This window comes from Callithrix jacchus, chromosome 21 (genome assembly GCF_049354715.1).
Source record: "Callithrix jacchus isolate 240 chromosome 21, calJac240_pri, whole genome shotgun sequence".
NCBI lineage: Eukaryota > Metazoa > Chordata > Mammalia > Primates > Cebidae > Callithrix > Callithrix jacchus.
In genome coordinates, this window is record NC_133522.1 from 7,553,820 (window position 1) to 7,578,905 (window position 25,086).

General features: G+C 37.7%; 1 protein-coding gene across 4 annotated transcripts in view; it reads right to left on the bottom strand.

Moving 5' to 3' along the window:
- The window catches only part of HTR1F (5-hydroxytryptamine receptor 1F), a 147,069-nt gene extending 138,643 nt beyond the window's left edge, over window positions 1–8,426 (bottom strand). For 2 of the 4 annotated variants that reach the window (XM_017967211.5, XM_035282862.3), the window contains exon 1: window positions 8,291–8,426. The gene's annotated coding sequence lies outside the window, so the exon portion shown is untranslated. Of the gene's footprint in view, window positions 1–7,817 lie in introns of all 4 variants that reach the window. The other 2 variants (XM_035282863.3, XM_035282861.3) reach the window with 2 other exon arrangements.
- Window positions 8,427–25,086: the final 16,660 nt, after the last annotated feature.

The following is a 25,086-nucleotide window of genomic DNA, read 5'->3' on the forward strand; positions in this document are numbered from 1 at the left end:
TGAATTAGTGCCAAAAATCTTTGAATCCTAGATAAGCTAGAAAGTTAAGCATCTGTAAAAGATGAATGCTTATTAATAACTCCAGATTTAATTCAGATAATTTTGCTCAGTATTATTTGACATTGTTTTAAAATAGATGAAAGTTTGATTTAAGGAAAATGTAACCCCATATTGTTCATTTCAAAAACAGAATAGAAATAACTATAGTAATGTCAGTTTATATTGTATACAAAAAAATAAAGGCAGTTCAATACTAAAGTGGGTTATTGAGTGAGGCTATATATTTTTCCTATCTTGATATTTTGTTATATAAGAGATACAGCCACCTGTCTTAAAGACTGCAGGTACAGAAGATTACATTAGGAAGCTTCTCTGGGGTTTTGTTTTGTCTTTTAATTTTATAAAACAGTTTGAAAGAAAGAAATGCTATAGACAGAAGCACCAATGAACAAAGAAAGAAAAATTTTTGAGATGATTTCTAGAAAATCTCTCCTACTCAAGGGTAGTTGTGAAGTGTTCACATGGCTTGTTTACATCTGCTCTTAGACAACATGAGAGTCACGTTAAGTTTCCCTTTGATGCTGTGTGTGCTGAGCACTACAGTTCATTCAGTCTGAAGATACAGAGATGGAAAAGACTATCTCTGCCTCCAGGTACTCACTAGTGTAACCAAGAGAAGAGACATGTAAATAAATAAAACACAAACAGCATGGTGAATGCAAAATGGATGTTTACAAAAGGTTTCCAGCTAGTTTAGAGGATGAATTACTTTTTAGCAAAAGGAGAAGTCTGGGAAGTGAAACAAATCTATGTAAATTTTGGCAAAAGACTGAGAATTTGCCAGGTGAAAGGAAGAACACTCAGAGCTGAGAGAAGAAAGAAAAACCTATGACAGAGAAGTGTAAGTAGTTCCCCATTGCTGAGCATAGCTAGTGGGTGGGCAAGGAAGAGTGGCTGGAAGTAAAGTTGGAGCAGAAATTCAGATGAAAAAGGACTTGGAAGGAAGAGCTACAGGGCTTGGCTTGTTCCTAGAGTGACATGAGGATTCACTAAAGGACTTTAAGCATGACACAGAACTAATCCCTAAAATTAATTCGGTGGCAGTACGGGAAAAACGACGAATGCGGGCAAGGTTAGATTCAGGGAGATGAGCTTGGAAGGTATTGAAAAAGTCAAGGCTAAGTATATTGAATAAGTAAGTAATGGATGATGAGGGACGTGTAATGCATTCAAGAGACCTAACCTAAGAGGAGACTGACTGCATCTGGCTGAGTCTGGAGGAAAACTTTGAAAAAGAAATTTGGGAGAGTCTCTCTTATAGAATATGGACTAGACGAGGCTTAAACATTTAGGGGAGAAAGATGAGTTTAATTATGAACCTGTCAACTGAGGCTGGAGGTAACTGATCTGTCCATGTTGCCATCTTGAGGGCTTTACCTAATAAGGAGGATTGGGCTGGATATGCAGAAGAGAGGGGAATTTACCCAAATGCCAGGATGTATCCTACTGGTCCTACTCAGCACACTACTTGCAGAAGCTCACGGAATTACATAACACTGTATCAGATGGTGAAGAATTTCTTCTCCTTTCAATTTCCTTTCCCTTTGGATTAATCACTTGAAAGACTTCTGGCTTGGTGGAAATTTGTTCTTAACTTTTGCTCATCTACCTTTTACTACAAGAGAATGTTAGCCTCAGGCTCAAGTCGTTTAGTGGACAATAAACACCTAATTAAAATTTAATGACATCACTGGTGTTGGCTAGATTCTTTTTATCATTTCATCTTATTTGTGGTAGTAGTATCCATTTTCCATTAACAATATTGATAAGAATTTTATTTTTGTTTATTGATATTTTAAAATATTATTCAATTTAAAGAAATTATATAAAGAATAAATATTGCGTGCAGGTATGAAAAAAATCATGAAGGCAGTATATATGAGGAGTTGGATACACCGAAAAAGGACTATCAGTGCGCAGTGCTAGAACTGAGAGTCACTTTCACATTTCGACAAACTAGGATTCATCAACTCATTTGGAGTTGCTGAAATTACAGTAGCTGTTAAAATTATTTTATAAAAAACTCTAGGAAAGATTCCCAACTCCCACTGATGGGCTTCGGTGAGTCCGCTAATTGTCTAAAATCATCAGCAAATATTTGTATCTATGTGCATTTTTCCCTTGGGGAGAAATAACATAGTTTGTTTTCATTTTTTCCCATTTTTGTTTTGAGACTGTCAAAGGAATCTTTGACCAAAAGATAAAATAGAAATGAATGAAGAAGAGAGCTAGGGATGGGCAATGGAAGAGGATCACCAAATAAGTAAAAATCAAAGATATAATAAGGGGATCAGGAGAGTGCTGTGGAGAATTCACAGGAAAGACAGGTATCTCTGAGCCTCAGAAAAATAAAGCATAAGTGATAAATGGTTAGCTTTGTCCAGTGTTACCGAGTTGTTCGGTGAGCTGAGGTTTCAGTGATCAGTGGCTTCTGACTGATGCCAAAGTAGTTTCACGGGATGGTGGGAGTGGAAGCTGGCCTGTGATGGGAGAGAAGTCAATGGGAGTGGAGGAGCTGGCGGCAGGAAACACAAATGAGGTTATTTTTTTTAATGGAAGATAGCTGAGAAAAGATCAGACGGGGGGACTCTAGCTACAGGGGGTGTCAGGATCACAAGAGCATTTCTGTTTTCTGCTCGTTTTATGGATGGGAGTGATACATCTTAATACCTTTAAATGACGAAGTCATGAAATGCAGAAGAGGTTCACGTTGCAGGTGGTTAGAAGAATTGTTTATGAATCAAAATTCAGATTGAAGTGGGGGCAGATTTGGGACCCAGAGCAGAGACGGTGGTCAGCTTGACAGCAGGCCTAGAGGGAAGGAGATGAGCTGAGCAGATAAACATACAGGAGATAGAACTGGTGAGGGCGATTCATTCCTGAGATCCTCTGAAGTCTACAACTGTCCTAAGACTGAAGCGGGAGGCGGGGCAGAGAGAATTAGTTCTGAGCCAGTGGGAACTGGAGGGAGTGGTAAGAAACGTTTGATGAGGTGGAGACAATCCAAATGACATTAAGAACCGAGACTTTATGGTGGCGTCAACTGCAATCGTTCGTACAAGTGTCCCAGGCACATTAGCTTTAGGAATGTAGGATGCTGGCCAAAGGATGGATCCAAATGTGGGGGTTTCTAGGAAATGGCACTGTCCCTGTTCCTTGTCCTGCTAGTTCTCTCCCTTAGTATCACCAGGCTAAGTGCCACTCCCTACCACTTATGAAAGGATTTGCTCCCCCAGTGGTCATTCCCCCCACCATCAACTTTGCCTTCTCTATAGTTTATTCCCATTGGTCATAAGAACTCCCATTTTAAAACAAATCTCCATGGCCCACTCCAGCTACTTTTAATCTTCTTTTTGAAACTTTTCCAGAGTTCTGTTATACATAGTATTCATTTCCTCATCACCCATTCTTTGTTTTCTTTTACATTTTAAACTACATTTTTTTTCAGATTCATGTGTGAAGTTTTATTTAGGGTTTTGAATAGCTAATCCATGTGCCCATGATTCAGAGTTATTAAGGTATATAAATTACAGTTAATCTTCCTTCTGTCACTTTACGCTACCACCCAGTTTCGCTCCTTGTAGGCAATTACGATTGTCTACTGTTTTTTAAAATATATGTTCATATAAATGCTCATTTTTATTTGTTCTATAATAAATAATGGCATTTCAAACATACTGCATTGCAACTTTTTCTGCTAGCTTAACAAACTTTGAAGATCTTTTAATTTTAATATATGGAAAGCTGCTTAATAATTTTAACAACTGGATAGTGTTTCACTGAATGTATATACAGTGGTTCTTACTTATCTATAAGGTACAGGCTGAAGATCCTCCAGTGAATGGCTGAAACCATGAATAACTCCCAACTCTTTCTACATACACTGTTTTTCCCTATCTGTACGTACCTATGATAAAGTTTAATTCATCAATTAGTCACAGTAAGAGTATCAACAATAACGAAGAACAATTATAACAATACTCAGAATGACATGCAATTTAAAACATGATTTTTTATATCTCTGGAATTTTCCACTTAATATTTTTAGATTGCGGTTGACTGCCGGTAACTGAAACTAGGGAAAGTGAGACTGAATAAAGACGGACTACTATATATAGATTATTTGGCTTGTTTTCTATGTATATGTATTTATGCTATTTTCAATTGTGTGTTCATGTACAAAACTTCAAAGAGTAACTTTGAACATCTATTATTATTTTACTTAAGTGTAAGCATATCTGTAAGATAAATTCCTGGAATTGGAATCAGCAGATAACCAATCTTTGTTCAATTGTTAAAGATCAATCTTGCCACTACCATTTTGACTGAAATCGCTTTCGTGAGGGTGATGCAAAATGCCGAGGTAATTCTTTGCCTTTACATAATTCTGCACTTGAGCGGCTTTGGACGCTCTGATCATCATCACTTCCTTTTCTTTTAATCCTTTCTTCTTCTGGCTTCCATGACATCGCAGCCTTCCGGATTTTCCCCTATCCCACAAACTGCTCCTTCTCAGTTTCCTTTTATGGCTCCTACTCTCTTCAATATCCATATTTTGGACTGCTCTAGAACTCTTTTCTCAGCTTGATCCTTTAAATACATTCTCCCCTGAAATTATTTCATAAAATCCCATTCTTCTAAATGCCATTTACATAATGATGACTCACACATTCTTATCTCCAACTCTGGCTTTTTCCTTGAGCTCTGTCCCATCTATCCCTGTTATGCCTGCACCTGGATATCTAGTAAGGTGCTCAAAATGCAGCTGTTCCTTTGTCTTCCCACATCAGCTGATGACAACTGCATTTTTTTCTGTTGCTCTCGTCATAAATCTCAACATGAGCCTCCATTCCTCTCTTTCCAACACTAACCATATCTAATTCATCATCAAGTCTTGTCACCTTTGCCTCCAACTACATCTGGAATTCAGACACTTCCCACCATCTCTACAACACATTCTGGTTAAAGACTAGGCTGGCAAACGCTGGTGACTGCCTGACAGCCTTCTTCCCTCCCCTCTTGTCTTCCAACAGAAACGCTCCATAGAATAGCAAGAAGATACTTGTGAAACAGTTTCCTGCTGACATGCTTTCATGTCTTCCATTGTACATAGAAGAAAATAGGAGCTCTGTACCCTCGGTTAAATGGACACATATTACTTCTGAGAGAAGGAAATAACACACAAAAAATTGGAGGGATTATGAAATTCATAGAGTCCCCGCTTTTTAATACTCATTGATGTAATTTTTGCCTATTTATGTTCATTTCTAGACTCTATGCCTCTGTTGCTCCTTTTCAAGTGGAAAGATCATGTGTGTTACTGGTGTCAATTCTGAGTTATCCTACTGTACTTCAAGGGTTCTTCACTTTTACATCAGAAATTCGTATTAGCCCTAAATCAGTCTGTCTAGTAAGGCTGAGGGAATGGAAAAGTAAGTTTTCCATTTACAGGGCACTGGAACTGTGGTTCTAGGTTCGATCACTACATGTTTCCCTAGGGGTTTCCAGATCTGACCACTGAAGGGTTAAAAGTGCTTTCAGTTAATAACAACCAGAAGCCAACACACTGCATCTTGTTTCCTCCGCCTCGAGCAGCGTCCTGTCCACCTTTCATACTGGAAAAAAAGAGAATCTCGCCATGGCTCTGCAAATATCGGTGTGTCCGTGTTGTTTTACATTATCCAGTTATTACCAATGTACTTGAAAATGCCCTTCAAACATCCTTAAAATGATTTCAGTAAAACTTAATCAAATTCAAAAGAGACCACATTTGCTAGATAAGAAAATTAAACTATCACTCCTTTTATTTCTGATTAAGAAGTAAATTGGCCAGATGTGGTGGCTCACGCCTGTAACCCCAGCACTTTGGAAAGCTGAGACAGGCAAATCACAAGGTCCGGAGATTGAGACCATTCTGGCCAACATGGTGAAACCTCAACTCTACTAAAAATACAAAAATTAGCTGGGTGAGGTGGCACATGCCTGAAATCCCAGCTACTCGGGAGGCTGAGGCAGGAGAATTGCTTGACAGGGAGTCAGAGGTTGCAGTGAGCCGAGATCCGGCTGCTGCACTCTAGCCTGACGACAGAGTGAGACTGTCTAAAAAAAAAAAAAAAGTTCTAATTTTCAGTCTTCAGGAAAAATATGCACCCAACTTTAAATAAAAACAAAACATTTTCTAAGAAAGGTATGTGTATAGTTTTTATTAGCGGCTTTATAGTAGTCTTTATAAGAACAATAAGGACTTAATATAACTAGTTAAGTAATGCATTCATTTATTTTTAAAAAGTAACAATATCCACCCCCCTACCAAAAAAAGTGAAGAAGTTGTCTTTACAAATGTGCTGTGGCTCAATCCCACCCATTGACATAATAAAATTTGGCTAGCAAGGCGAGATGGCAAAACATGAGTTATTCTTTAAAGTCCTCATTCCAACAAATAAATTCTTTGTATGCTGTTGAAAGGGAACAACCCCATAATATAACTTAAGCTTATTAGCTTTGTAATAAGCCCACATGGATGAAGGGTGAATGAATGGTTCACACTAACTAAGAGATGTGTGGAAAAATACACTGAACTTCCTTGGATTAAAAATTAGTAAAGCAAGTTATTTTCATAGGAACAAGGTAATAGCAGGCAAGTGTAAAATTTGTTCTAGAAATATCTGAGTTTGTTCCTCATTGAATCACCTCTCCCAAAGCTTAGAAAACCCCTTTTGATTGAGACGGTGAATAAATACTTTCATTCTCAAGACTGACTTTGAAACAAAGGTTAGAATCGGGTGGAAGGAATCTTTCCTTAAGAGAAGGCATGAGGTGCTGATGTTTGGACCTGCTTATGAGTTAGGGGAGGAGAAAATGGAGAGGAGGAAGAGGAAGAGGCTCAGACGCGATGGTGGAGTCTTCCTCGGGTTTGCTTCTGCTGTGGACGCCCTCACTTTATCACTGAAAGGTAGCCCAGAGTCCATTCCACTTCTCACAAGAAACACAGACAAATGGGGCACACCAAACTTCAGCATCATTAGACAGTTGATCATCAAATAAAATTTCAAAGACTTGTATGTAAATGGAACTAGAGCTAAATCTACATTAAAATTTGTACTGTTTTCCTTTTTATTTTGGCATAGAACACCCACTAAAATTTAATCAAATTGCAAGAATTACATATCTCTTCTAGAAGATGAGGGAGAGGTTAACGTCACCTGCTTATGTCATCTTAAATATTCACCTAACAAATCATCTTAACTATATTACCATCGTCAAGGTGCCTGGGAAGTAATTAACATGCAGGAAAAACAAAATCTATTCCTTAAGGCTTCTTCCAAAGGGCCTGGCCTTAGGAAGGGCCCTCTCATCCAGGGCCCCATCAGTGGCCACGTCTTCGATGACAATTGAAATAACCTCAGCATCAAATCCAGCACTGGAAGTTCCCCAAATGCCCATCTCGGTTTACGTTTCTTCTCCTCATTCCTGAGCTCTCACAGCCCCTTCAGGGGCAGGACCCCTGAGGATGAACCCTCATTCTGCCGGCCTCTCAGATTCCCCTTTCTCTTTTGCTCGATCGCCCCTCCAAAGAGGAAGGAGCAAACAGCCCTACCTCAGGTCAGACCTGCAGCAGCCAGGCTCGCTGCGGCCGCGAGGTGGAAGCTCTCTCTTACCCTTTTACCTCAACGGTTCGCACCCGCGGGAAATCAAGTTGGAAAACTCCAAACAATTGCCGATCTACGGCTTCTTCCAGCTCCTCACATTTATCTTACCGTCCCCCCGCGAATCCTCCCAAGATCCCACCGACGGGTGGATTAGAAGACGCTCCCGTCCTTCCACTGCTGGATTCTGGCTCGTGCCCCCTCTCTCTCCACCCCAGCGGCTCCCCAAGGTGCCTGCGCCCTAAGTGGGGTCTCGCCGGCGTGGACCGGCACCCCTCGCCCTTGGGCCCGGGTCAGGCACCTCCCTTCCTCCCAGCCGTGACCACTGTCTCCGCCCAGCACCACGAAACTTCGCCCCCAGGGAGCAGAGGTTGCGGGCAGAAAGGGAAAGGGCAATTCTTGCATTCCTGCGCCGTGGGATCAAAGTAGTGTGGGAAAGGACTTGGCGCCGGCTTCCCAGCGTTTCCGCGCAGAGCAGGCGCTGTCCGGCCGCCCACTCCCCTCGTCCCCACGCCCCTTCCCCACCTGCGCGCCAGCTGCGGGCGTGACGCGCTCTCCCGGCTCCCCGCGATCCGCACACTCACCCCCGGCGTTCCCTGCCGCAGTCGCCGCGGGCAAGGTGGCGCCCCCAGCCCCGGGGCGCGGGAGGGCAGGGCGACCCCGCGGAGCGGGAGGACAGCGGTGCGTGCCGCCTGCTCCCGGGGCCGCGCCGCCGACTGCGCGCCGGGGAAGTCTTGCGCCGCCCTTGCGGGTCCCGGCGCCTGCGGGCGGGCGGACCTCGGAGGCTCTCCAGCACGCCGAGCACCCCTCTGCTCTTGCCTTCCTGGCTTCCTTCCTTCCACATCCCTCTCCCTTTCTCTCTTGCTTCTGTCACTTTTTCGCCTCCCTGCCTCTTCTCTCCTCCGTCTCCTCCCTCCTGTTCCACTGATGCGTGGAGAAGGGCGGGGGAGAAAAAAAGTCCCATCTCTTTAACTTGAGTGATACCTTGGAGATGATCAGTTCAGGGAATCTGAAAAGACGCGAACCGCCTTTCCGAAAACATTTAAAATAAAATCATTTTTGCCTGGCATTTTTTTCATCTTTGCGTCTTCTTCTCAGAGACTCGTTTTATCCTGTTGGGTGGCTAGCAATGAGAGAGGCCAGCTAAAGAAAGCAAAAAGGGAATTATAGGTGCCGGACCTCGGAAGTCGGATCGTGAACAGCCTTTGGGTGGGCCCGGGGGCTAATTTATGCATAATTTCATAAAGAAGACATTTTCTGATAAAGACATAGGGTTGGAGCCTGAGGAGAAGGAAGATAGACAAGATAATAGGGTCAGGATTTACTCGCAGTTTTATTCCCAGGCATCCCTGGTGGTTTATCCAGGGGATGCCTTAGCATGTTTCTACTGCTTTGACCTGGAGAGAACACGTGACCTTTTCTGTTTCTGGCTTTATATGATTTTCAGGGTAGCCCTGCAGAGTCCAGTTAGCTTTCCCGAAGTTCCGAAACCTGCTTTAAAAGCCCTTAGAGACTTGACTGCTTCTTGGAAGGTGGCAATTTTCCAGCAGAAACAGGTCAACAGGTCTCCAATACCGAGAAAGGGGGGACACATTTTTGTTGTTGTTTGTTTTCGTACAGAGCACCGAACCGCTTTTGTAGTCTACAGATGAACCTACCCAAGACTGAGTTTTACTCTGAGCCTGACTGTCTTAGATTCATATTCCCAGAAAGGAGCAACTGTTAACCAAGAGATCCTTTCTGTTCTCCCATTTCTCAACACTTCTCGCTATCCAAAGTTGATCTTAGATCAGTCTTTCTTACAGACCAAGCCTATGCTTTCCAGCCCACCTTCCTTCCATTGGTGAAGTCATCCTTCATATTCTTCTGGCATCACATATTTAAATGAGTTAGCATTTATAAAACACTAAACACAATGCTTGGCACTTAGTGCTCAGAAATGTTAGCAGAATTATGGGTAATGATGTCAGATTATAATTAGTATTTATTTCATTTTTTTAAGTGTCTCACACAATTCTTAAGCCTCAATTTCCTGTGCCACGATTTGCACAGTTCTTGTCTTTATCCCTTATAAATATATGACAATGTGTTTGTGGCTACTCTTAGCAGAGTACAATGAAAATAATTTCAGAGGAATCAAGATTTATAACTTTCATAATAGGACACAGTAATTTCCCTAGAAGATATGATATTGACCACCTTGATTTTACACTTGGTACTGAAACTAATTTGTAATAAATCTTGTAGATGACAGCCATGGAGAAAGTCCAAACGACAGGCAGGTTAAGAATGCCTCCACGTTATACAGAGTTTCTGCCACGATAACGAACAGCAAGTTGTCCAATAGGAACCAACCTGCAATCTGGAGAGCTGAAGACTTCAACTTTAAGGTGTTTCTAGATGACATATTTGGACGTCCACAGTTGGAGTTCATAATTTAATGATATGTCTCGGGAGTAGTTATATTAAGTGAAGGTGTGAAAAATATACCATCTCTGATGCCAAAGGAATAGACGGTTTCAGATGCTTCTGCTATTGCTACCGCAGCAAACAAACTGATTGGGTATCAGTGATGAAAATGCACCTTGCGCGTTGCAATAGGACATCATACCCTAGAGGTTTTACATTTGCTATTCAATGCACAGATACCTAACCTGGCAGGCAGGACAGTCACAGGACTCAGCAAAGGTTTCTCTGAGCGACTAGAGGATACCATGGACTTAACACTGTAGGCTGCTTCGTTAGAGACACTACGTTTTAGAAGCCTCACTCTCAGTGAGAAAGAGGCCAGAATCTCAGATTTTAAGTTCACTGCTTTTAAGTTCTTTAAAGTGAATTAACCCATCTCAGGTGAGTTCTATTTGAATGCCTAGGGGAAAGATCCAGAAAACACTGGTACTTTTAAGGTCTTGTTTATTTTTAATCTTAGATATGTTGAATGAGGAATATGTCTTAATAGACAATACAATAATTGTCTGTTCTTTGAGCTTTTGCCAGAAAGGATATTTTATTAAGAACATATTGCACTAATTTGGTGATATCGATCTCACTTTAAGGCTAAGTTGAATCTCTCCTGCTCTTTTCAATTAAGCTGTCAACTGTAATAAATGGCCACAAAGTGGAAAATGAAGGAAACAAAATCCTGAGAAGTTCTAGAAGGAGGTACATAGTGTAGACCAAACTAGTATAAATAGTGCAGGCCTAAATAACATAACTCTTTTAAAAACAGTTTATGTTTTTCTTGAGTTATTTGGTTAACTGAGGAAGACTAGCCTCACTTCATATATCTCTTAAGATACACTCACTTATCCCATGGCATCAAAAGATCAATTTTTAGGTGAATGATTTTAAGTACTTTTTTACAGTATTTTGAAAAAAAATACTGTAGAATAAAATGAAAATTCCCAATGCCAATAAAAGCAATCAAATAAGTCACTGCTTCCTAGTTTATGAAAAAAAAATTAATTTTTTATAATTACTCAGATTACTTTATGCAATCATTAAACCCACCAAGTAGTTGCTTAGTTCTTCTTTTGGAAGGAAGTCAAATAGAAAGGTATGAAAATGTTAAACAAATATAATTATAATTTAATAATTCCATAGTATGCAGGTGAAGACTGGATTGGAAATAATCCATTATAAAATAATGTTTATTTGCTTGTAAGTAGAAAATATCCCTAGGCTATTCTCTAGAAAATATTATCATATCTAAATCACTGACAAAAAATTGGGTTTATTGTTTAAATTCATTCTTCACAGAAATTTTTTTTGATTGTTGAAATTTTTATTTTATTTTATTTTTTTCTTCAACTGTTATTTTAAGTTCTGGGGTACATGCGCAGGATTTGCAGTTTTGTTACGTTGGTAAATGTGTGCCATTGTGGTGTGCTGCACAGATCAACCCATTACCTAGGTATTAGCTATTCTTCCTGAGGTTCTTCCTCCCGCTGCACGCCTCCCCAGTATTGGCAGGCCCCCTTGTGTTGTTCCCCCACATATGTCCATGTGTTCTTGTCATTCAACTTCGTGGGAACACTGAGTTTTCGGTTTCTGCCTTAGTTTGCTGAGGATAACAGCTTCCAACTCCATTCATGTCCCTGCAAAGGACATAATCTCGTTCCTTTCTATGGATGCATAGTTTCATGATATATAAGTATCAAGTTTTCTTTACGAGTCCGTAATTGATAGACATTTGGGTTGATTCCAGTCTTTGCTATTGTGAACAGTAGCAATGAACATACATCTTCATAATACAGTGATTGCTGGGTCAAATGGTATTACTGCTTCTAGGTCTTTGAGGAATCACCACACAGTCTTCCACGACGGTTGAAATAATTTACACTCTCACCAACAGTGTAAGCACATTCCTTTTTCTCCACGATCTCGCCAGCATCTGTTGTTTCTTGACTTTTTAATTGCCATTCTGACGGAGAGATGGTATCTCATTGTGGGTTTATTTGCATTTCTCTAATGATCAGTGACGTTAAAAATCATTGACATGGGCCGGGCGCGGTGGCTCACTTTGGGAGGCCGAGGCTGGTGGATCACGAGGTCAAGTGATCGAGACCATCCTGGACAACATGGTGAAACCCCGTCTCTACTAAAAATACAAAAAGATTAGCTGGGCACGGTAGCGCGTGCCTGTAATCCCAGCTACTCAGGAGGCTGAGGCCCGAGAATTGCCTGAACCCAGGAGGCGGAGGTTGCGGTGAGCCGAGATCGCGCCATTGCACTCCAGCCTGGGTAACAAGAGTGAAACTCTGTCTCAAAAAAAAAAAAAAAAAAAAAAAAAAAAAAAAATCATTGACATTCCCATTCTAGTTAGCTAAATTTATGAGTTATTTTCCATACATATGCAATGTCTGAAATGTGACAGATAGTGAAGGAGATGACTGAATGAGAAGGTTCCAGGTCGGTCACTATGCAACAGTCTTGCTTTAGGATGTAGTTAGCTCATCTCTAGTATCGAGTGGGTGAGTAGTGAACAAAATGAACACAAGCATCAGAATAATCTCTTCCCTGTTGCCACATTGTTCCTCGGCTTCACAACTGAATGGATTGCAGCACAGTGTTTTGCACGTGATAATGAGTGATTGTGGCTGGGCGCAAAGTTGAAGACTATATGATTTGCATCTACTATGATAGAAAAATTACAGTTGATCAAATTTACTTTAAATAGATACTAATGACGGTAAGCTACTATATAATCAAATCCTCCAGCCAAAAATCCGTTATCTCAAGAGATAGTCAATGTCAGTATATCTATGCATTTTGAAAATGTTAATGTTATTCTCTGTTATATTATAGTTGTATTTTACCTAGAGCCATTGTTTGTATTAGCAATAAAATCAAAACAAAATCTTCAGGTTTTTGTCGGGCTATCAACAAACACATTATGGAGTCTCTTAGAATCTGCTAATCTTTGGATTAAAATTTCGTCCTGTCAACACAAAGCAAATTTTAAAGGGAAAATATTTCATAGAAATGTAAATTGCAACCAGACAACTTCAGAACAACCAGATAGGGGGGTTTGTTTGCATTTCTACCAGTGACTGCTCAGCCCATTGCAGTGCCCTGTGATAACGTTCAAAACAGTGGCATATATATTAGGTAAACATGTTTTTTCTCTTCTCCTCACAATTGCTACCTCACATTTCTACATAGTTATACAGATAACACCAAAACAAAATAAAGATGTTTTTGAAAAATCAGGATAAAACTCATACTGGATAATTGCCAGTTCTTCATAGTATATGTAAAATAGTGCAATTAATGTCTACTTTTGAAGTTTTACTAGAACAAAAGAGTAGACCCAGAGTGCTTGACATGGAACCAAATTATCCAACAACATTAGCATTTAGAAGATTGTTTATTATGTGTCCTTGATGGAGAAAACTTATGATTATTTAAAAAATACTGGTTGTCATATATTTATATGTATTCTTCTGACAAATGTGAAATGAGACAAATTAACATCTTGCTAAAGCTGTCTATGTATTATTATTGCCTAATTAAATGCAACACTTGAAGGCTTTTAATACTATTTGTTCAAAGCTCTATGCCAATTCTTTAACTATTCAAAATGCCTTTATCATAATAGCACAAAGTTGGAAACAGCCCAATCCAGCTGTAGATTAACATGAATATACTCCACTGTTAGAACTGTAGTCCTACTAAGAACATCCGATGTAGACAGTTTCTTTGAAATAGAGTTTATGTAAGTCTTAGTTTTCAAAAGCAGAAAATTTCTTAATATTTTTAAATTATAACATTTTCCTTATATGACCCTGAAAAGCACGTATTTATATGTGTAATTGCATCAGTGAGTTTGTTTTAAAGGGTGTCTTAATCCTGCTTTGGGAAGCAGACTCTCCCAAGCATTTAATTATTTTTTCTATATGACACCTCGCACTGTGCCTATCTTATTATTTGAACATTTGTCATACTTTATTATATTTTCTCTCTGTGTGTATGTTTGTGCATGTCTCTTTTCCTCCAGACTTTCAGCTGCACCAAGGAGAAACTGTTTTTTCATCTTTATTTACCCTTAGTAATTTGCCTAGTACCTAGAAATGAGATAACACTCAGTAATATTTGAAATTCATGGGTTCATAAAGGTATCAGGTACATATCTTTAACCTTTATATTAAATGAGACACATCAGCTGCTATTTTCCAAAAAAAATAATATTTAATGACTGGTACAAGTTATTAAGTGTCTTTTCCAATTTCACCCAATGATGTTACATAAGATAGCCCTCTTTTCCTACCCAAGTATCCACTCTCTGCTTTGTATGTTGGAAGTATCTTAAAATGTCTGTTGTTCTTTGGATGTCCATTATATTTGATAGTAGGACACGGAAGCTCTGTTTGCCAAGGTGTATCTTCTTAAGAAAGGGCTTCATTCACTTTAGTTGGTTAATGAGGTGGTTTTTCCATGGAAAAAGGAGAAGCGAGTCTCTGTGGCTGTTCAATTACTATAGTTAAGAATCTTCCGGGTTTTTTTCTTGGAGGTATTCTGGGAGTAATAAGAGGTAATGGAATTGGAGATTCCACTCTTTATTATCATGTAGATCTTTACTTAATCCACCCATGCTGTGCCTTGTACCTGGTAAATCTCCAATCTCTCTCCTGGAATGGGAGCAGAGAAAATGTTGCCCCGCTACAGAGCATGATCTTAGAACCCAGCCAGGGTTTTCCATTAGACATTAGACTTATAACCTGTTTTCAGTCTGTGCCACACCTCACCTTCTGAGATGCCTTGTGTGTTTTTTAGTGCCAAGCCTTTCCTGAGTACTAAGGGGCGAGCCACCACTCATTTATTTGCTCTCTTTCATTATCTACTAATTTTTCCACCTCCTAGTAAAATATGGAATGATTTTTCTGTTTTCATGTAATTTTATTCCTTTTGACTTAATGTCATTTCATTTTTGTACTGTCATTTTAGCAGGGGCATTATGGATGAATGCACAAAAACATGATGTTTAATTAACCTTTCAAAGATAAAGGAGAAACTCTAAAACAGGCAAACATTTGGTCCTAAGTATTCGGAATTATTGCATACTATGCTATGTCACAGAATAATATTACAATGTGCATAGTTTATATGTGTTTCTCCTATCTTATTGTCATAACTGTAACTCTCCATTTAAAAAGTTGACAGAATAATTATTTGCTTTCAGTTGCATATTTTTTCTTGCTCTTTTTTGAAATTGTGATTTCTATTAGTTTCCTATATTCTATACATGGAGCTCTATTTTCTTTTCTAAAGAGTGACAGATTCAAGAGAGACTTACGTTACTTTTAATGATTTACTATTGGGTTAAATTCAGTTATTTGTGTTTGTTTGCTCCCATATTTTATGTAAAATAAAAATATTTGTCATTTCATAACTGTTTGATATGAATATAAAGGAAAAGCTCTTTTAGCTACCTCCAGCTGTAGGGTCTAGAAACCATCCTATTAAGCAATGCCGTTTGAATTATCCTATCGGCGGAACTTCAGTGGAATATGGCGAAAGGGCAGTAGTCATCACTGTGAATGATGATTATTACTACGACTTCTAGTAACAGCTGCCATTTGAGTCCAGCACCACGCCAGATACAGGAACCTCATATGTATTTTGAGAGTAGGAGAGAAGAATTAGTGTCCCCATTTCACACACTACAAATGGTTTTTCCTAGGGCCAACCAGCTAGTAAGTGGCATTTATTGGATTGAAACCATCTTATGACTGATTTAAAATATGCTTTTCCCCTAAAATACCATTAATAAAAAACAAGGATGCATAGTTATGTGATTTTAAAGCCAAGGATACTGATAAGAGTAGTTACACGGACAATTAATATTTTAAATTTTGAGTCGTTGTTTTTATAAAACCTCTAGGACGATCCTACCAGCTCAGATTCCAGCCACTTACCTTGGTGCTCAGCCTGGTCCCAGACCTGTTCTTTTCCTTCTGCCCGTTACCTGCTTCTTTGCTGTTTCACTAGTAGAAGCTCATACCTCGGGTACAGTTTATTTGGTTGACAGCTTTACTGAACTGTAATCTATATACCATAAAATTCTCCCACTTAAAGTCTGCAACTCAATGCCTTTTAATAAGTTCAGAATTGTACAGCCATCATCACAATCAATTGTAGGTAGTATTTGTCATCTCCACAAGAAACCCCATACCCACTAGCAGTCACTGTCCATGTTCTGTCCCCTCCTCCCTTGTCCTAGGCAATTGCTAATCTACCCTCTGTCTCTATAGACTTGCCTATTTTGGACATTTTATGTAAGCGGAACTACGTAATATGTAGTCTTTTGAAACCTCGCTACTTTCACTTAGCATATTTCCAAGGCTCATCTGCATTGTAGGATGTTTCAGAACTTGGTTCCACTTTATTGCAGAATTGTATGGATACCCCGTATTTTTGTAGAGATAATACATTTTTATTTATCCACTCATTATTAGGTGGAGGGCATTTGAGAAGTTTCCAGTTTTTGACTGCTATGAATAGTGATACCATGCACACTTGCGCCCAAGTTTTTGCATAGTCATATATTTTTATTTAATTTATTTCTATCCTTAGGAGTAGAATTGGTGATCATATGGTAACTCTATATTTAACCTGTTCAGGGACTGCCAGATTGTTTTCCAAAGCATCTGTACCATTTAACATTCAATGTGAGGGTTTTGATTTCTCCATATCCTTGTCAAAGTGTCTTTTTAATTACAGATTTCCTACTGGGTGTACATGTTACCTCCCTGGTGTTTTGATTTGTATTTCCCTAATGAGTAATGATGCTGAGCATATTTTCATGTGCTTATCGGCCACTTGTATAGCTTTTGAGAACTATCTATTCAAATACTTTGCCTATTTTTAATTGTATTATCTGTCCTTCTATCATTAAATAGTAAGAGTTTTTAATATATTCCAGATACAAGTCCTTTATTTGATATATGATTTGTGGACATTTTCTTCAATTCTATGGGTTGTCTTTAAAAAATTTTTTAATTATAAATTGACAAATTATAGTAGCATATATTTACGGGGTACAAAGTGATGTTATGGTTTATGAATACAATGTAGAATAATTAAATTAACATATCAATTAACATATCAACACCGTAACTACTTTTTGCTTTTTGTGGTGAAAACATTTGAAATCTATTCTCTTAGCAATTTTGAAATATACAATACATTATTATCATTTTTTTTCCGACTAGCTGAAATTTCATTTGGACCAAAAAAAAAAAAAAAAAAGCAATTGAATTGTTTTGCAGCTGGAGGCATGGGCAATCGGGGGGTCCCCAGGCAGTAAACTCCCCACGGGTGGGATGAGGGCTAGGGCTGAGACTCGGGTGGATCTCCTGTTCCCCGTGCTCCCCTGCACAGGGTCCTCCCTCCTGGGCTCTGGGGCAGCCTCAGGGGAGGCAGGCTGGGAGGGGCTGTCGCAGCTGTTCACTTCGGCAGGACATCAGAGAACTCGGATACCAGCCTTTCATCACGGGTCTCAATCTTCTTCACAACCACGGCCTTGGTGGAGCCCGCGCCAGAGGCAAAGCTGAAGCCCAGGCCGTAGCTGAGGCCGGAGCTCGTGAGGCCCCTCTAGGCAGAGCTCAGATCACCTGCATAGCCGCTGGGGGTCTTCGTGTGGATAAAATGTTTAAATGTCTTCTGATCCCCCAGAATTCTATTAGAAATTGATAATACTTGATTCTTATAATTGATGATTGACAATAAAAATAATTTAACGATGACATCAAAAATTGTTCTACATCAAAAATTGTGTGGTATATCTAATGATTTTTTTTTTTTTTGGAGAAAAAAGTCTGTAAGTTTGAAAGCTTATATAAAAACGAAAAAGGATCCAAAATCAATAATCTAAGGTTTTATATCAGGCAGTTAAATCCAAAGAAAGTAGAAGGAAGGAAATAGGTAAGGTAAGAAGAGAAGAAAGAAAAGTAAGAAAGAAAAATAGGCAAACAATGGAGGAAAGTAAGAATATATTTAAAAATTATAAATACCTAATGTAGGTGATGGGTGGATGGACTCAGCAAACCACCATGGCGTGTATATACCTATGTAATAATCCTGCAAGATCTGCACATGTACCCCAGAGCTTAAAGTATTATAATAATAAAAAAAGATTGAAAACCAAGAAAGAAATATTTATAAGAGCATTCTACATGCCTTTCATATTAAACACAATGTGAGCCCAATGAAAAAAAATTATTAAACCTCTAGCTAAACTGATCAAAGAAATAAAAAGAGATAACACAAATCACAGATATCAGGAATGAAATAGGAGTTATCACCACACATTCTAGAATGTTAAAAGGATGCTAAGACAATGTATAAATTTCCATTATAATCTTAGAGGGTACTGCATCATAAGCAAGTAGTGTTTTTTGTGATAATGCAAGGTTGGTTTGACATTCCAATATAAAATAGTGTCATCCACCATATTAACAGGATATAGGAGAGCATCATATGTTTATTTCAGTAAATGCAGAAAAGCTTTTGATAAAAATCAATTTTCATTTATGATTAAAAGTCTCAGCAAACTAAGTTGAGATCCCTTCTTTTAGGTTCAGGAAGTTACCTGCTATTCCTAGTTTGGTTGCTTGGTATAAGTTCATGATGGCTGCCATGATTCTGTTGTCTCCTAATCTGTTAACTCTCAGAGAAACCTGTGGGACTCACTGGATATGAGCACATATGGGGTGCTGAGGACTACTCACAAATTATCTCTTCTACAGATGTTGCTTTACAAGATTTTAAACAAATTAAAGATAATTATAAGTGTCAGTTATATAATTTTGATAAAATATAGGTTAAAAAAATCAGATGCTAGAAATCCCCACAAATTCTTCTATAAATATGAGATATTTTCTATACATTTTGTCTTCAATGTACTTTTTAGACATTTTAGTTTTTAATAATTTACATCTAAACATACATAGTATTACTAAATATTTCAAACATTCCATGTTTATATAGTTTTTTACATAGTCATCTTCATAGACTAAAAATAATTTTATGATGTAGAATTAACATAATTTACATAAGAACTTATCATTATAAATTCTAATTTTTTGCTGTTATAAACAAACCTGAAATAAATATCCATGTATATGTATGGCTTTTTCATTATATAATACAAAATTTTCTAATATCTTTCTTGGAGTTACTGCCAAGATATTCGTAAATCATATATTTTTAATTTACATTGTTCACGTCTTCCTCATTTTTTAGTTTTTAGAAATCTTTCCATTTTAATATGCTTCTTAAATGATTATTTATGGTTGTCCAATGCTATTCTTTTAGGTTTTCTTAATACCATAAGATGTAACTTCTCTCTGGCTCATTTAAAGTATGTTTTTAAATCTTTTACCTATCTTGAGTTTATATGCCTTTCTAAGAATCACTGTTATTTCTTTTCATTGCAAAGATTATTGCCACTGTCAGAGAAGAAACAAAATAACAATTGAGGAGTTTTACTATTTTATTTGTTCATTAGCAATTATACCTTTCATCCCAAACACAGACTATCATTCTTTATCTTTTTCCATTTAAACTCACTTTGAAAGAAAATAAAAGAATAAAAAAAGTTTTTTTCTTATGTGTAGACTTGCAGTAAGCCTCATTTTTGCCTTAAGACTATGAAATGCTATTGTTAGAAGTCAGTTACATTGTTTCATAACTGGAAGGGAAGTGGTATTTTGGAGTTTGAAAAATTGCCTACACAACTTATCTAGTGTTTAAATTTGGACAATTCAACTTCTTTGAGCTTGAGCGTTTGCATCTATGCAATGGAGACAACATTCCTTCTATTGCATGGGTTTTTGAATAATTAATTAAACACGTTAATTTATATCAAGAGCCAAAGATAGTGTCTGGTATAAAGAGAATTCATTAAACATTAACTACTATACTCATTTTAAAACTTGCACTTGTAGAGAATTGGTCTAACACCATTTTGTAATTTTGCTTGTTTGTTGTTAAGCACACTTACTCATGGTTTGGATTATATACACAATCAAATTTTATTTCCTAGAGCTTCCTAATTTTTATTTATTTATTTATTTATTACTATAGTCTCTCTACCCCGAGGTCCAGTTCATAAAATTATGCCTATTATTTTTGTTGGAATTAAAAAAAAACCTGCCTGCCTTACATCTAAAGGACATGGAAAGTATAGTCCAATGCTTCCTTCAAATGCATAGGATTCATTTGGGAGATTTTAAAAATTGTTGATTCTGATCTGGTCGGTTGTGGATGAAGCTTGGGATGGTGAATTTCTAGTAAGCATGAAGGAGATGGCAATGCTGCCCCTGGTGTCAGGACCACACTTTGTACAGAAGGTACTAGGCTGTTCCTTTGTGATTAACACACACTGGCTTCCTCAGTCATCCACAAAACATCAAGAAGGAGCTCTTTCCCAGTCATTGCACACCTGACTGGGGACACAATGCTGAACAGAGTCTGAGGAAATGAAGATTAGTCAAACCATCACAAAAATACAAACAAAATGACATTTTCTCCCTGTCCCTTCTTCCCTGCATAACACAATGCTGAGAGCCAAAATGTATGTGTCTTTGTGACAACGCTTACCTTCTCTGTGCAGACAAGGTGACTAGGTCTGCCACCTATGGCCACTTTCTGCATCGTTTTTCTCCCCACTCATGTTTTCTTATTTTCCTCTTCTATTATGTGCTTTCTTCTCACCCTCCTGATAACCACGCTGTAGCTGTTCAATGGACCTGCAGCTTGCAGCTTTCCTCTACCAAATGCCCTGACTTCACCCCCGTCTGTTTTTCTCTTTGTACAATGGAGACTGTTGAATGTAGAGTATATCTCCCTATCTCCTCATTCAAAATTAGTATCTTAACTATGTTTGAAGCATAAACAAGTATAAAAGAAGTATGTTATTGCCATTTACTAATAATTTAAGAAATTTTAGAATGGCACCAGCTAACATAAGTATCTAATGTCACATTTTTAGAAAACATGGCTATAACTTCACACAGAAAAACAGCTATGGTTTGGTTAGAGTAAACCATATCAGACTTGCTCTGATATGTTTAGTAAGATAATGTTCATCTAATTCTTTTCACCAGAATAAACTATATGAGACTTGTTTTAACATGTTCAATAAAATTGCTCAGCTAATTTTTAAAATAAAACATACAGAGATATCCTTCCGAAGAACAACTCTAGAAACTTCACTTGATTTTTAGTAAATTGCATATTAATAATTAAATGAAAACATTCCATGATATTTGTTGTGTCATCCTGCATATACAGTACCATATAATTAAGAAAATATTTGATACTCAAATTTGGAAGTTGGCATGGTAGGGCAATGTTTGTGATTAACACATATCATTTTATATGATTAGCCCATAACATTTCAATGGAAATATTGAATATTTTTTTCTAGTCTGTGGAAACCACATGTGCAATCTGGCATAATTTGAAATAACTGTAAAACTGTAGTAATGCTATCCAATTTCGGAAAAAAGTGATTTGCAATTAACTTGAAGATAAATAGCCACATCTTTGATATCAACCAGCTGCAGTATGGCTCTAACGGACTTCACCCCAGGTTTAAAATCTACACTATGCATCTTGGATTTTAATAGGTAAGCATATACATAAAGTTCCACCACTGATTTTTATGTGAATAATAATGTATGCATAAGAAAAGCAATAGCATCCATTGAATATGGGCCGTTTAAATATTTGTAACTTTGCCATTTGGCAAGTCAAAGTGGTCAGTGAAAGTCAGTCAAGCTGGTTTTGGATCCACTTGTTTTTTTTATGCATACATTTGCTTATGTATCTGATAGTTACAGTGATAAACTCAGCCAAGGAACAGCTGTATACGATCCGAAAATTTGCAGTGTGATGAAATGGATTAAACACATGCCACTGAATATGTGGGTTGAGTTTGCCCACCATCTGATTTTATAGCTCTAGACATTAGTTTATTTTTCATTAAAATGAAGAGGTTAGATTAATTGTTCTCTAAAGCCCAATACTGGTTTAAATTTTTATGGTATTATTGAATTTTCCATTACTTTTATGGTTTGTATTTGCAAAGAATCATGATATTTATGGTGTTTTGTTTCCTCCTACATATTCGTCTTGCAATTAAAACAAACCCACACCAGGAGGGCATAGTCCAATGAATTTAACAAGTCTTTTCATGTGTAGTTAAAAATAATAGCTTAAAGGATACTTTTAAACTTTATTTTCTATAAAAATTTAAATCTCTGAAGAGATAACTACAAAGAAAATATAATTCCTCATCTGTATAATCTACAAGGCCATGCAACTATGCGGTTCCCAGAAACATAATATTCTTATTATTAGTTTCTCCAAGGCCCGTGTTGGAAAATGGTGTGAAACTTTATTACCTTTCCTGTTGAGAATCTCTTAGCTTTGTGCTGGGCGATATAGGAGCCTCTTTTTAGTCTAATCAAGAAACTTTCTTTTGTGGAATCTGAAGAGTTGAGAAGATTGGGCAATGGAGAAAAAGATCGACAGAGAAAAGAAAATTCTGGCCTGACTCCTACTGTTTAAATAGTAGAAATTCAATTTAGAAAGGTAGAAATATAATTCTGATTATTATTTAAGGAGCTTAGAATGCCTCAGTATAATCAATAGCCTTTTTCATTATACTTGCATTATTATCAAAGACTAATCTGATCCTGGTTGTATTTTTACGCTTGTGAAAACATAGCTAAATCAGTCTATACCTTTTCTTCCACTCAGGACTTTGGATGAGGCTTACATTTTATTCTTAAGCCTCTAGCTGCCAGCCAAACTCGGGAAATCTTTTGATAGCTTGAATGCTCTTCTCTCTACTCCGCTCCCCTCCCCTCCACTGCTCTCCACTCTCCTCCTCTCCTCTCCATATCTCTCATCTCTCCTTTTCTCCCTATCTTCTTGCTTCCAATGACCATAAACCTTTACTCTGTTGTTAGTACTTAGTATATTTAATAGCTTAATAACTCAGCATCTTTCCTTTGAGAGGAATCTGCCTTTAAATTTACTATGGCATTGCAGAGGTCAAAAGCGTGACGGTATCAGCATGAGAGTATCATAACTACATAGTATGCCATACAATATTTTCTATTATTCATTGTAGTTTTAGTACTGAGTGATGTTATGGCATTCAGGTTTTTCAAAGTCAGTAAGTAGTTCACATATGGATTTATCCATCCATTTATCTGTCCATTTTTCTATCCATTCATAAATGTTATTGCATATCCACTTTACGTTGATTATTGTATCTTTTTTTGTATGAAAGTAATGAGGAAATCACAGTCCCTGCTCTTGAGAAGTTTATCGTAGAGTTGTTACTACCTAAATCTTTTTGTTTACCAGAAAAAGTATGAGAAAGTAAGATTATATTGTCTAAACATGCCAATGTGCTATGACAGATGATAGCTCCTTACCCAAATCCATGTCTTCCTTTTTTTTTTTTTAATTATTGCACTTCTATTCTGAATTTGGAAGAACAATGATCATAGCCCTGGACAATACATAATGTTTTTCTTAATCCAATTGCTAGAATCTCCTTCTTTGCTTTCCTCGTCTCTTTTGAAGTTAAGAATGGCCATTGAGACCCAAACAATGGTGTGTTTAGGAGCTTCCTTTCTTAAGTAGGGAACAGTGGTGGCCAACCTCATCTCTTTCAATATTTTTTAGGCTGAAAACAGACAGGATATCTGAAAGTGCAGTAGACATATTTTGATCATAATCTGGTATTCATAGGAAAAGATCACATGCTAAAGATGTCAAACAGAAGAGACAGAAAAAGCAATTATTTGATGATGTTACAGAGCAGCCGAGCCAACTACAGCTTCTTCCTAACTTCGGAATTCTTACTTTGTGACAAAATCAATCCTTATTAGTGAAAGTCATTATAAATTTAGTTTTCTGTTACTTATAGTGGAACACATTTCTAATACATATATATATATATATATATATATATATATACAAAAGGATCAGTAGAGGGGATAACGGCTAACAAATTAATGCCAATTCTTGCAGAACACATTTTGTATTTCTAACAAACACATAACTTAAATGGATCATTGGTATGAACTTGGATATAATTATTTATTACATTAACTTTTGTTGGTAACTGGATTTGAAATGTGGTACAAAATATTAGTAATTTATTCTTAATGGAGGGTGTGATCTCTTCTGTATGGATCAGTGGTAGTGGTTACACATTTATATCTTTTTTCCTACTGCTCTTTCCTTCAGAACTAAGAGAAAGTTTATTAACTATGCATGAGAAAAGTTTAGTAACTTGAACTTCAAAGGTATTCAAGGTCTTTCTGCTATGTAATGTTGTTGTCACATAGGCATGTGTATACCTACGTAACACACCTGCATGTTCTATACATGTATCCCAGAACTTGAAGTATAAGAATAAAAACAAACAAACACTTTTAAAACACTCAGTAAGACCACGGAGCAGAGGTCCTATGAATGATCGGGAAGGTCAAAATTAGTGACCCACCTCTTTCAGGCCCTGTTACTTATTCAGGGCACACTTCTCCATTGGTGCTCTTGAGTCATACTTATCTCCTGCCTCAGCCTCCTGAGCAGCTGTAACTGTAGGCATGTGCCACCATGCCTTGCTAATTTTTGTATTTTTAGTAGAGACAGGGTTTCATTATGTTGGCCAGGCTGGTCTCAAACTCCTGACCTCGTGATCTGCCTGCCTTGGCCTCCCAAAGTGCTGGGATTATAGGCGTACGCCACTGCACCTGGCTTGCAATATGATTTTTAAAAGTAAGACATTTTATTAATCTTCTTCTGGGTCATGAGTTGTTTTTCTTTACTTATATGATTATTTATGTGA